The sequence below is a fragment of the Hyla sarda genome, chromosome 1 (genome assembly GCF_029499605.1).
Source record: "Hyla sarda isolate aHylSar1 chromosome 1, aHylSar1.hap1, whole genome shotgun sequence".
Taxonomy (NCBI): Eukaryota; Metazoa; Chordata; class Amphibia; order Anura; family Hylidae; genus Hyla; species Hyla sarda.
Genome location: NC_079189.1, coordinates 429,092,729 through 429,105,813, shown reverse-complemented (window position 1 = coordinate 429,105,813; position 13,085 = coordinate 429,092,729). Strand labels below are relative to the sequence as shown.

General features: G+C 41.6%; 1 protein-coding gene across 1 annotated transcript in view; it reads left to right on the top strand.

Moving 5' to 3' along the window:
* PRODH (proline dehydrogenase 1) overlaps window positions 1-13,085 on the top strand; it is a 125,385-nt gene that overhangs the window by 33,755 nt on the left and 78,545 nt on the right. The window lies entirely within an intron of this gene.

Here is a 13,085-nt window from a genome sequence, read left to right as displayed (position 1 = left end):
TTTTTTATTTTTTGCAGAACTAGGAAGCTGTGAGGGACGTGATTAGGATGACAAAGGGAATGTGAAGCCGGTATGTAAATCCACGTTCGTTCCAGTCTCCCCACGTAACCTATCTTTTCTTGTATCATGAGTGCTGATCTGATAAATATAAAGGTGCACTGTGCTTTTGAGCATATAGCGGGGCTCGGATACAGCTGCCAGACTAATGTACCCAGCTAGAGTTTTCCTCCTGGCATTTATTTCACTTTGCTCTGAATGATTAATGTACAGATGATACAGCCTCATGGCACGGACAGGCTCTGAAGTCCTTATATCCTGCTCTAAAATAAATAAAAGGAAAAAAAAGACACGTTTTTAGGATGAGCCAAAGTGGCTCGGTGCTGATGGATACCTACTGAGCTTCACTGAAGAAGCCAAAACCAGCTGTAAAAAGTGATAAATGTTTGCTGTCTATGGTTCTTTTCTTTTAAACAGGAAGAATTCAAGCTAAAGAAATTTAGTAAGGGGCATAAAAATATCTTCTAGCTGACAAACCAGTGGGCATTGCTTTGCTCTGTTGTTAACCCTTTAACGACGAAGGACATAAATGTACGTTCTGGTGAGGTGGTACATAACGCACCAGGACGTACATTTACGTCCTAAGCATAACCGCGAGCATCGGAGCGATGCCCAGATCATGTGCAGCAGGTCCCGGCTGTTGATCGCAGCCAGGGACCCGCCGGTAATGGCAGACATCCGCGATCCCGCGGATGTCCGCCATTAACCCCTCAGATGCCGTGATCAATACAGATCACGGCATCTGCAGCATCGCGGTCACTTAAATGGATGAGCGCAGCGCTGCCGCGGCGATCCTATCATCCAGCACGGCAGACGGAGGTTCCCTCACCTGCCTCTGCTGCCTTCCGGGAGTCTTCTGCTCTGATCTGCCTTCCCGCATGGGAACTATTAAAGTGTAAAAATAAAAGTAAAAAAATAAAGTAAAAAAAAATGTGAAAAACCCCCTCCCCCAATAAAAACTTAAATTGTCCCATTTTCCCTATTTCACCCCCAAAAAGTGTTAAAAAAATATTTTATATACATATTTGGTATCGCTGCGTGCGTAAATATCTGAACTAATAAAATAAAATGTTAATGATACCATACGGTGAACGGCGTGAACGTAAAAAAAAAAATCCAAAATAGCTGCTTTTTTTTATAACATTTTATTCCCCCAAAAAATTTATAAAAAAATGTACCGGTAATAAAAGTTTTGTATAAGCAAATATGGTATTAATAAAAAGTGCAGATCACGGCGCAAGAAATGAGCCCTCATACCGCCGCTTATACGGAAAAATGAAAAAGTTATGGGCCTTCAGAATAGGGGGATTTTAAACGAACTAATTTGGTTAAAAAGTTTGTGATTTTTTTTTTTTTAGCGCAACAGTAATAGAAAAGTAGGTTATCATTTTAATCGTATTGGCCCAAAGAATAAATAACACATGTCATTTTTACCATAAATTGTACGGCGTGAAAACGAAACCTTCCAAAATTAGCAAAATTGCGGTTTTCTTTTTAATTTCCCCGCACAAATAGTATTTTTTTGGTTGCGCCATACATTTTATGGTAAAGTGAGTGATGGCATTACAACGGACAACTGGTCACGCAAAAAACAAGCCCTCATACTAGTCTGTGGATGAAAATATAAAAGAGTTATGATTTTTTGAAGGTGAGGAGGAAAAATCGAAAACGTAAAAATAAAATTGTCTGCGTCCTTAAGGCCCAAATGGGCTGCGTCCTTAAGGGGTTAAAGAGGGTGTTCAGTACCTCTCTCTTCTGCTGATCTGAATTTGAGTTTAGAGAGGTACTGTTGTTGAGGATGATGCCCAATGGGTATCATACATTAGTCCTTTTAACTAGAATAGAACACGTGTATCATACCTGCCAGGCCTCACGGTTAAAAAAAACTATAAGATCCAATGGAAGAGAGAGAAGCTGCACAATCCCTTACATATAGCTTATACGATACCCCAAATAAATATTGACAGAATGCAAAAATATGAGAAATCATATATTAGTGTACAAAAAGAATCTAAAAACAATATAAAATCAGAAAGGCTTAAAATACATTCACAAAAGCCAATGAAGTTTGGCCTACATCTTACAAAAAAGCCATATATATAGATAGATAGATATATATATATATATATATATATATATATATATATATATATATATATATATAATATTATACTATACACTAAAGTCCACTTATGGCAGTATAAACAAACTCCCCAAGTAACCAGAAAAGAACCAATGAAGTTTCCAACAAAAGCCCCCGCTGGACAAAGCAGCATCACAACATGTGTTGGGCTATGTGTAATGTGGTCTGTTTGGTATGTTGTCTATTTGCTTTATATACAGTGCGCATTCTAGAAAGTGTTCAGACTTTTTAACTTTTTTCACATTTTGATCTGATTGGTTGCTGTGGGCAACTCAGCAACTTTTCCTCTGGACAGGTTTTGATAAATCTCCCCCATTGTCTTGTTGTAAGGTTAATCTTTGGCCCAGTCTGAGGTCCAGAACACTCTTGATCAGATTTTCATTAAAGGAAAACGGTCATTAGTTCACCTGCACTATAACCTAATACACTGGGTTATAAGGCGGGTGAACAGGAGACCGATGCGGGGGACTGACTGCTATACTCACCTGTATACCGGAAGCATGTTCGTCCGAAAGTCCACCTCTTGACTTGCGCTTTGAGGCTGGCTCGCTGTCTAGATTTAAATATTCATAAGTGCCAGCCACGTGAGCGTTCAAGTGCCCGGTGCTTATGCATATTTAAATCTAGCCGACTTACCCGCCTCAAAGCGGAAGTCAGCGCTGGAAGAGGGGGGGCACCTTCGGTGGAGCGGGGCTCCGCACTGCAGGTAGGTATAGCAGTCCGAAACCCCACATCAGTCTCCTTTTCACCTGCACTATAACCCGGTGTATCGGGTTATAGTGCAGGTAAACTAATGACTGGTTTCCTTTAAGAATATTTCTCTCAACCCTGACCAGTCTCCCTGTCCCATCTGCTGAAAAACACCTCCAGAGCATGGTGCTGCTGCCACAACAATGCTTCATTTTAGGGATCGTATTGGGCAGGCTATTAGTGGTGCCTGGTTTCCTCCAAGCATGATGATTATAAATCAGCCAAAAAAATGTATTTTATCAGATCAAATGATCCTGTTTCTCTCAGCCCTAATCCCTGGATCAACATCCAATCTCTGGAAATCTTGTTACCACATCTTGTAATTTAAAATTTTTCAAGAAATCCAGAAATTCACCATTTTGGAGCTTATCTTGCAACTCTCTACAGACGTCATGTTTGTGTTTATGGGATTTCCAAGTATTCGTAAATTCGTGTTTAATAAAAAATAAAAATAAAATTTACCACTCTGCTACCATCCAACCCAATAAAATTGATGGCTTATCTGCAGGATCTTTGGGATCTGATTCCTAGAACTTCTGCCAATTATCTGTTGAAGGGGGGGCTGTGGTGCTCATTTGAGCACTAAAAACTCTTCAATGTTTGATGGACTCGGAAGACGGATATAAGAAACGAAACTGCCATCACCAAAACGTTTTACAATCAGAATGGGTTAAATCTCTTATTTCTAATTTACTTGGCAGGTGGGTGGTCCACATCCATTACTGACAACTATATGCATGCTTTTTCCAGCCCCTGGTCAGCAATTTATGCAGCCCTATGGGAATAATTCATTTAATAGGATTTTACAATGCACTAGACATTCATAGTCTCTTGACTGTAAGAATTGTATTTATGTATTTTTTATTTTTTTTTATTTTTTTTTTAGCAATTAGTAACTAACCTTTTGGTTTTTAGAGGAAGGACAATAACAAATCAGTCCGTAAATATTTAACCTGTTAAGAATTCAGTGTAACCGAATGATATGGCGGCATCACTAAGACTTTATATTGTGCTTGTAACAGCCAGCTAAGTTTATGATGCCCGCTGCTTAAAACTGTTGTTATTGTCCATGCTGAGCATTTCAATGCAGTCGGAGACTACAAAAACTTTATGGAAAATGTTTTGTTTTATACATTTTGTAACTACAGTGTATATATTTTAAGCATTTTTGAGAAACTATCTTTATAAAATACCCTTACAGGAGAATGCCTTTTATGCAACAAAGTTGGCAAACAACTTCATGTCCTATGAGGAATCTGTTTAGCACCCAGAGCAGGAACTGGGACCAGTATTAACCGACGGTCATTGTCAAGGACATGAACACCTAGTCCTGATTTCCAGTGAAGTTATCTTGTGAAATCCATTTGCCTTAAAGATTAAAAATTCCAATTTCTTTTAAGCTTTACTTTCGATTCCATGGCCATGAACGAATAGATACTTAAGTTCTCAGGCAAGAGGACAGCTTTGTGCCGTGTTCCTCATATAGCCGTATCTTTTTATTTGTATTTATATTGGGTGGCATTACGAATGCTACGTGTATAATGCAGTTTTTTAGATTTGTTTGCTTCATCCCTGATTCATCTGGATTAACTGTATGTATTTAATATTTTAGTTTTGCGTTGTCTTGATGCTGTTTTGTCTTCAGATCCTACTCGGGCATATAAAACTCTATCACACTGGTTTAAACTATTTTCATGCCCACCCATTAATAGCTAGAACAGGAGATCCTCATATCTTTGTCGTTTAATCTTCACACCTGCTGAATTGGCTGCGTCCTAAATCCCGTCTGGTTGTGTTATTCCAGGCTGTGTTCTTTTCCAATTTGATAAGACAGAAATCCTTATCTATACCTTTGCTTCTGGTTTTATGTCTCTACTCTGCGGCATAGAGCACCGCAGACAGTTTAACAAGCTGTAAGAGACAGGTGTTAGACAGCCCTGTTGGTCTGGGAATAGCCTCCGTTTCTCCAAGGGAGGATGGATGGACTTGGAAACGACTGTAAGCTGTGGACTTTTACAGCTTTTACCAGCGAACCGGTGGCAAACAACTAATTTGCAGGAAAACTAATTTATACTTGTCACCTAGATGTGCAGCACGTTTGCTCTGCACATTATGTATTGGGCTACAGTGAGTTTACAGCATCAAGATGTATCAAATCTAAATTTCAATGGGGTTTTTGCTTAATAACCCTTCTGAAAACCAACAAGTCATTGTCATTTTTAGATTGCACTTCTCCGGCATTTAAGACTCTTGTTTTATCTCCTCTAGTGTACTCTTGGGTAAAAGCAAGTAAGCAGATGTAGTATACTCTTATGTACAGTTCCCTTTAATTATAAAGCCTTTTAGCTGTCCAACTAGCCCTCCGAGAAACGGCTAAATGTTGTGGCATCTGTTTCGCGAGGATATTTAAACAATGAACTGACAATCCTAAAATCACTATGACAGATGCAGTCTCATAAGGCTAGCGTTCCCATACATGTTTTCTCTTGTTTATCTCTTAACAATGTTAAGAATTCATTCTAACAAGTTCTTGTCACATTTGATAAAGCGAGTATCTGGAGCATTCAAATAAATCAATGGGAATTACTAGATGCATACCCTATGTGCTTCCTGTAACCGGCTCTAATGAAGCGGAAGGGTATTTTCCGCTGGGGCAAGCTATTCATACTCATTTATTTCACTTGGTAGCTTACATTTTTTTTATATCATTTTTCCATTGCAAAATAAAGTACAAGCAGTTGTTAGGGTCCTATTTAAACAGGGACATTATTGGCCATACAAGCCGATATTGCCCTTTTGTAAAAGGGCCAGTGATCAGCCAGCGAATGACTGCAGCAAAGGGTCACACAAACGATCCAGTAATTGTTCTTGCAACCCTACCTCCGCTGTTGAAATGTCTTAGTGTGTACTATGCTGCAGAATCCCACTGGCAGCAATGCTGCACCAGAATTTGAACGGAATTACGCTTGAAAACTCCATAGTGTGAACTTGGCCTAAGCCAAGGGCCAAATCACATCAAGAGTCAAGTGAGCACTGGGAGGGGTGGGTGACAACTGTGGGTGGCTACCTGAGGTGACATAATAATAATAATAATAATAATAAGTTCTGAAACTGCTGTCCCCTTCGAGCTCCACCTCTGATACAATAGCATTCTTTCTGTAAGGACAGACTGTGCTATTGCTATGCTGTGGTAGGATTGCTCTATACTATTTATTTTTACTGCTAGTGACAGTATTAGCACAAGATGACTCTGGATCTTAATTACAGGTTAAAATAACAATTTATTCACTTTTGAATGCTTGACTCCAGTGCTAGCAGTCATATAATTCTGTTGTCATCTCCATACTGGTCACATCTAATATGGGCAGCACGAGGCAGTACCTAAAGGGACCCCTTTGTTTCCATTTTGAGTTTTTTTAAACCCTCATATGCTGTGTAAATCCCTGCCCTAAAGGTGGGTTTACCACATTTAGGAAAGATTTATCAACTTACAGTATAAGCCGACCCGAATATAAGCCGAGGCCCCTAATTTTACCCCAAAAACCCAGGAAACGTTAAGCCTAGGGTGGGAAATACATAATTCCCCCCCCCTTCATCATCACCGCCTGTCAATCCCTTCATCTGTGGTCTTCAACCTGCGGACCTCCAGATGTTGCAAAACTACAACTCCCAGCATGCCCGGACAGCCATCGGCTGTTCAGGCATGCTGGGAGTTGTAGTTTTGAAACCTCTGGAGGTCCGCAGATTGAAGACCACTGCGGCCCTCGTCATAATCACCCCCCCTTTCCCCCCCCCCCCTCCTTCATCATCACCGCCTGTCAATCCCTTCATCAGTGGACTTCAACCTGCGGACCTCCAGATGTTGCAAAACTACAACTCCCAGCATGTCCGGTGGGGATGGTTAGCCGTTGCGGGCTGTCCGTTTTCACTGGTAGGGCCCCTTCTCAGCGCTTCGGCCCCCCCCCCCCCCGGTGAAAATGGACAGCCTGCAACGACTAACCATCCCCACCGGACGGTCCCTGCAGTATAGATGGCCCGGACCAGCTCACCCTTCCTTCCCGCCGGGGGAACTTCAGCCTGCGGACCTCCAGAGGTTTCAAAACTACAACACCCAGCCATCGGCTGTCCGGGCTTACTGGGAGTTGTAGTTTTGCAACATCTGGAGTTCCACAGGTTGAAGACCACTGATGAAGGGATTGACAGGCGGAGAGTCCACTCGAGTATAAGCCGAGGGGGGCATTTTCAGCACGTAAAATCGTGCTGAAAAACTCTGCTTATACTCGAGTAGATACGGTACATCTTTTTTATTTATATATTTTTTGTGTCACTGTGATAAAAAGTTAAAGGGGCTTTAATGGCGTGTCATTTATTACTTTATTACCTCGGACATTTATTAGAAAAACAGAAGATGCCAGATCAAACATTGTCATTAAGCTATTGGCCATATTAAAAGGGTTATCCAGGAGGATTAAAGAAACAGCTGATTTCTTCCAAAAAACAGCACCACTCCTGTCTGCAGGTTGTGTGTGGTATTACAACTTGGCTTTATACACTTTAATGAAACTGAGGAAGCGGAAGCGAAACTGTTTAGGGGTGACCACAAATGCTCTGGTATGTGAGTATAGCATGCTGTCTGATGTTATGATGTGGCAGTGACTTTTCATTTTTTCTTCTGTGTATGGCAAGTTGGGACTGTATGGGCAGGTGTTTGATTTTTATTTATTTTTTTTGGGCCATTTTATTCTCCCTGCTCTGTTTGTCCTTTTTTATTTATTTATTTATTTTTTTTTTTTTTTATACCTTTTTGTATAGCCATTTATACTTTCCATAGGAATACATTTACAGATATATTGCACACTTTGTGATCTATCCCAATGGGTCATAGTTTCTTGTATAACTGAATAATTTGGACATTTTAAGGGCTTTCTTTTCTGCCTGCTGCTGATTCTTTTAATGTTTTTTTGTATTTAATTAATTGGTGAAAGATTTTTCATATTTAGATTTTGTTATGATCAGTGCTTTTGATAGGTATGGTATGCAATACAGCGATCCCTCAACATACCATCATTTCAACATACAATGGTCTTTTCTGGACCATTGTAAGTTGAAACCAGACTCAACATACAATGCTACAGACAGTCCATATCTGTGAAATGTGTCAATGGCCGGAAGAACCGACCAATCAGAATGGGCATTCACTGGTAAAACCCCTGTATTACTGAAGCGCATGCACTGACTGGTGTCTGGTAGCGCCCCCAACAGTACAGGGAGGTATTACATGTTCTTTACTACTATTTACCTGTACCACTGTTAGTTGCTCCTTTTGGACACCAGGTGAGGGCGGCTCCATGTTACTTTATTAGGACACTGTGTGTACTGTACAGGACCCTGAAGAAGCTCCTGTCCTCTACATAGACCAGTGTTTTCCAAGCAGGGTGCCCCCAGCTGTTGCAAAACTACAACTCCCAGCATGCCCGGACAGCCGAAGGCTGTCCGGGCATGCTGGGAGTTGTAGTTTTGCAACAGCTGGAGGCTCCCTGCTTGGGAAAAACTGACCTAGACAGTGATTACAGCTCCCAGCAGATCTTTCTTACTTTTCTATGTAAGGACTTGCTTTATCTATATTAATTATCTTCTTATTTTTCTATAATCCTCCCATTTTCTTATTTTTGGATGACATTTTGATGCCTTTAGAACCAATTACCACGTTTCCATGCACTGTATTTGTTTCCTCCTAATTGGATATACTCCCTTGGGTTCTTATATAGGTAAATACTCAATGAAACTGAGCTGCAAAACCACACGCAATTTTCAGACAGATGTGGTTCCGTTTTTTGAAGACATCACTTAGTTTTTCTTGTTGCTAAAAGCTTTAACAGTTCACGTTCCTATTCTACTGGATTAGAGTCCCAGACGCTGTCTTGTATTTGTGAGAGATTACGTAACATTGAATGCAACCCATCCACACCCCTCTCACACCCCTGCTTGTCATTGGCTGGAATAGAGGAGAGTTCTGTTGCTTAACCCTTTTAGACACATGACTACATTTACGTCAGTGCAGTTGGAGTCATATGGTTATTTGATCTTGTGTTTGACTTTTCATTGTGCTGAAATCTAGTCTTCATGTTCTGCCCACAGTCTACACATCGTCATTATATAATACCTGCTGGCGTAATGTTTGCGTAGCCCCATTGTTCCTTCTATAGCTTGTACACTAGGTTGGATATACAGTGATCCCTCAACTTACAATGGCCTCAACATACAATAGTTTCAACATACAATGGTCTTTTCTGGACCATTGTAAGTTGAAACCAGACTCAACATACAATCTGGTCAAATCAGTCCAGATCTGTGAAACTTGTCAATGGCCGAGAGAACTGACCAATCAGAATGGGCATTCATTGGTAAAACACCTGTATTACTGAAGCGTATGCACTGACTGATGTCTGGAAGCACCCCCTACAGTACAGGGAGGTATTACATGTTCTGTACACTTTACCTGTACCAGAGTTACCTGCTCCTTTGGACACCAGGTGAGGGCGACTCCATGTTACTTTTTTAGGACATTGGGGGAGATTTATCAAAACCTGTGCAGAGGAAGAGTGGTGCAGTTGCCCATAGCAACCAATCAGATTGCTTCTTTCATTTTCCACAGGCCTGTGGAAAGGCCTGTGGAAAAAGAAAGAAGCAATCTGATTGGTTGCTAAGGGCAACTGCACCACTCTTCCTCTGCACAGGTTTTGATAAATCTCCCCCATTGTGTGTACTGCACAGGACCCTGAAGAAGGTCCTGTCCTCTACATAGACCAGTGTTTCCCATGCAGGGTTCCCCCAGCTGTTGCAAGACTACAACTCCCAGCATGCCCGGACAGCCTTTGGCTGTCCGGGCATGCTGGGAGTTGTAGTTTTGCAACAGCTGGAGACTCCCTGCTTGGAAAACACTGACATAGACAGTAGGGATCAACCGATTATCGTTTTTTTTAGGGCCGATACCGATAATCGGTGGAGGTTAGGGCCGATAACTTATACCGATATTTCGGTATAAGTTATCGGCTATTTATCCCCCCGCGACACCGCTGCAGATCATTGATTTAAAGCGGGCGCTTTGAATCAATGCACTGCAGTGGCTTTTGCGGTGCCATAGACCGCTGCCGCCACCTGCTTCTCTCCCCCTGCCTGTCCGGGGTCCTGAGACCTATCCCTGCCACCGCTCCCCCCGCTGCACCGCATCGGCGACCGCCCCCCTGACCCACCGCACCACGACCGACCCCCGCACCGGCCCCATTGCCTCCCCCATCCCCGGTTTTATAATTACCTGTTCCCGGGGTCCACTCCACATCTGGCTCCGGTGGCGTCCTCCTGAGCTGTCATTGTGCGCACTGACGGTGCAGGACGCAGCAGGAGCAAGAAGTAGCGTGGGCTCCGGGAACAGGTAATTATAAAACCGGGGATGGGGGAGGCAATGGGGGCGGTGCGGTGGGGGGGGCATTATTGTCAAGGTAATACTGATAATCGGTCGATCCCTAATAGACAGTGATTACAGCTCCCAGCAGATCTTTCTTACTTTTATATGTAAGGACTTGCTTTATCTATATTAGTTATCTACTTATTGTTCTTTAATTCTCACTTTTTTTCCTATTTTTGGATGACATTTTGGGGCTTTAGAACCAATTACCAGGTTTCCACTGAGTTCTGGTCTCAACATACAATGGTCGTCCCAGAACCAATTCATATTGTAACTTGAGGGACCACTGTAATAGCAAGATCATAGATCACATACTATCGGGTTCTGTAAAGGAAAGTTGTATTTTATCTGCCTGAAGTAGAATACGGACACACACTCATCTTGGAGTCTTCGTTGCAGGTGTGAACATAGCCGTACTGTAAATAAGAGATGAAAATAAAACTGAATTACATAGTTAGTATGGTTGAAAAAAGACATACGTCCATCAAGTCCAACCAGGGGATTGAAGGGAAGGATGTAAGGGGATAAGGGAAAGGGATGTAGTTTTATAATTCTGCATAAGCATTAATGTTATTTTGTTCCAGGAATGTATCTAACCCTGCTTTAAAGCTGTTAATTGTTCCTGCTGTGACCAGTTCCTGAGGTAGACCGTTCCATAAATTCACAGTCCTCACGGTAAAGAAGGCGTGCCGCCCCTTTAGACTAAACCTTTTCTTCTCCAGACGGAGGGAGTGCCCCCTCGTCCTTTGGGTGGGTTTAACCTGGAACAGTTTTTCTCCATATTTTTTGTATGGGCCATTTATATACTTATATACGTTTATCATATCCCCCCTTAAACGTCTCTTCTCAAGACTAAACAATTGTTACTCCTTTAATCGCTCCTCATAGCTAAGATGTTCCATGCCCCATATTAGTTTAGTCGCGCGTCTCTGCACCCTTTCCAACTCCGCAGTGTCCCTTTTATGAACAGGCGACCAAAACTGAACAGCATATTCCAGGTGAGGCCGTACCAATGCTTTATAAAGGGGGAGTATTATGTCCCTGCCCCTCGAGTCCATGCCTCTTTTTATACATGACAATATCCTGCCGGCTTTGGAAGCAGCAGCCTGACATTGCATGCTATTTTGTAGTCTGTGATCTACAAGTACACCCAGATCCTTCTCTACCAGTGACTCTGCCAGTTTAATCCCCCCTAAGACATACGACGCATGCAGGTTATTAGTACCCAGATGCATAACTTTACATTTATCCACATTGAACCTCATTTGCCAAGTGGATGCCCAGACACTTAGTCTATCCAAGTCATCTTGTAACTTATGCACATCCTCTATAGACTGTACTGTGCTACAAAGCTTGGTGTCATCTGCAAAGATAGAAACAGAGCTGTTAATACCATCCTCTATATCATTGATAAATAAATTAAACAGCAGCGGGCCCAGTACTGAACCTTGGGGTACACCACTAATAACCGGGGACCAATCAGAGTACGAATCATTTACCACCACTCTCTGGGTACGATCTATGAGCCAGTGTTCAATCCAGTTACAAACTAAAGTTTCCAAGCCCAAGGACCTTAACTTACCTGTCAGATGTCTGTGAGGGACAGTATCAAATGCTTTGGCAAAATCCAGAAACACTATATCCACAGCCATTCCTCTGTCAAGGCTTCTACTCACCTCTTCATAAAAGCAAATTAGATTGGTTTGACAACTTCTATCCTTAGTAAACCCATGCTGGCTATCACTTATAATACTATTATCCCCTATGTATTCCTGTATGTAATCCCTTATAAGTCCTTCAAACAATTTACCCACAATGCACGTTAGACTTACCGGTCTATAATTGCCTGGCGAAGACCTAGAGCCCTTCTTGAAGATTGGTACCACATTAGCCTTGCGCCAGTCCCTTGGCACAATACCAGACACCAGAGAATCTCTAAATATCATGAACAAGGGTACAGATATTACTGAACTTACCTCTCTAAGAACTCTTGGGTGTAGTCCATCCGGCCCTGGAGATTTGCTTACATTTACTTTACTTAACTTACCTTGTACCATCTCTACATTAAGCCAGTTCAATACATTATATGATGTGTTACCAGCACTGACCTGACCAATGTCAGCTCCTTCTTCCATAGTATATACAGAACTAAAGAACCCATTCAGTAGCTCCGCCTTCTCTTGATCGCCCGTGACAACCTCCCCATTATCATTATTAAGGGGTCCTACATGCTCTGTCCTTGGTTTTTTTGTATTTATATATCTAAAAAAATATTTAGGATTAGTTTTGCTTTCTTCGGCCACCTGTCTCTCATTTTGAATTTTTGCTGTTTTTATTACATTTTTACAGATTTTATTAAGCTCCTTGTACTGTTTAAATGTTATAGCTGACCCATCAGATTTGTATTTTTTGAAGGCTATTTTTTTGTTGTTTATTGCTCTTTTAACCTCATTTGTCAGCCATGTAGGATTTAGTTTTAATCGTTTATATTTGTTCCCCTTTGGTATATATTTAGCTGTATAGTTATTTAGAGTTGATTTAAAGATGTCCCATTTACCTTCTGTATCAGTATTTGACAACACCTCCCCCCAGTCTATGTCCTGTAGTGCAGCCCTCAGCCCAGGGAAATTTGCCTTTTTATTTCTTGTAATGTGTACAATAAAATGATTT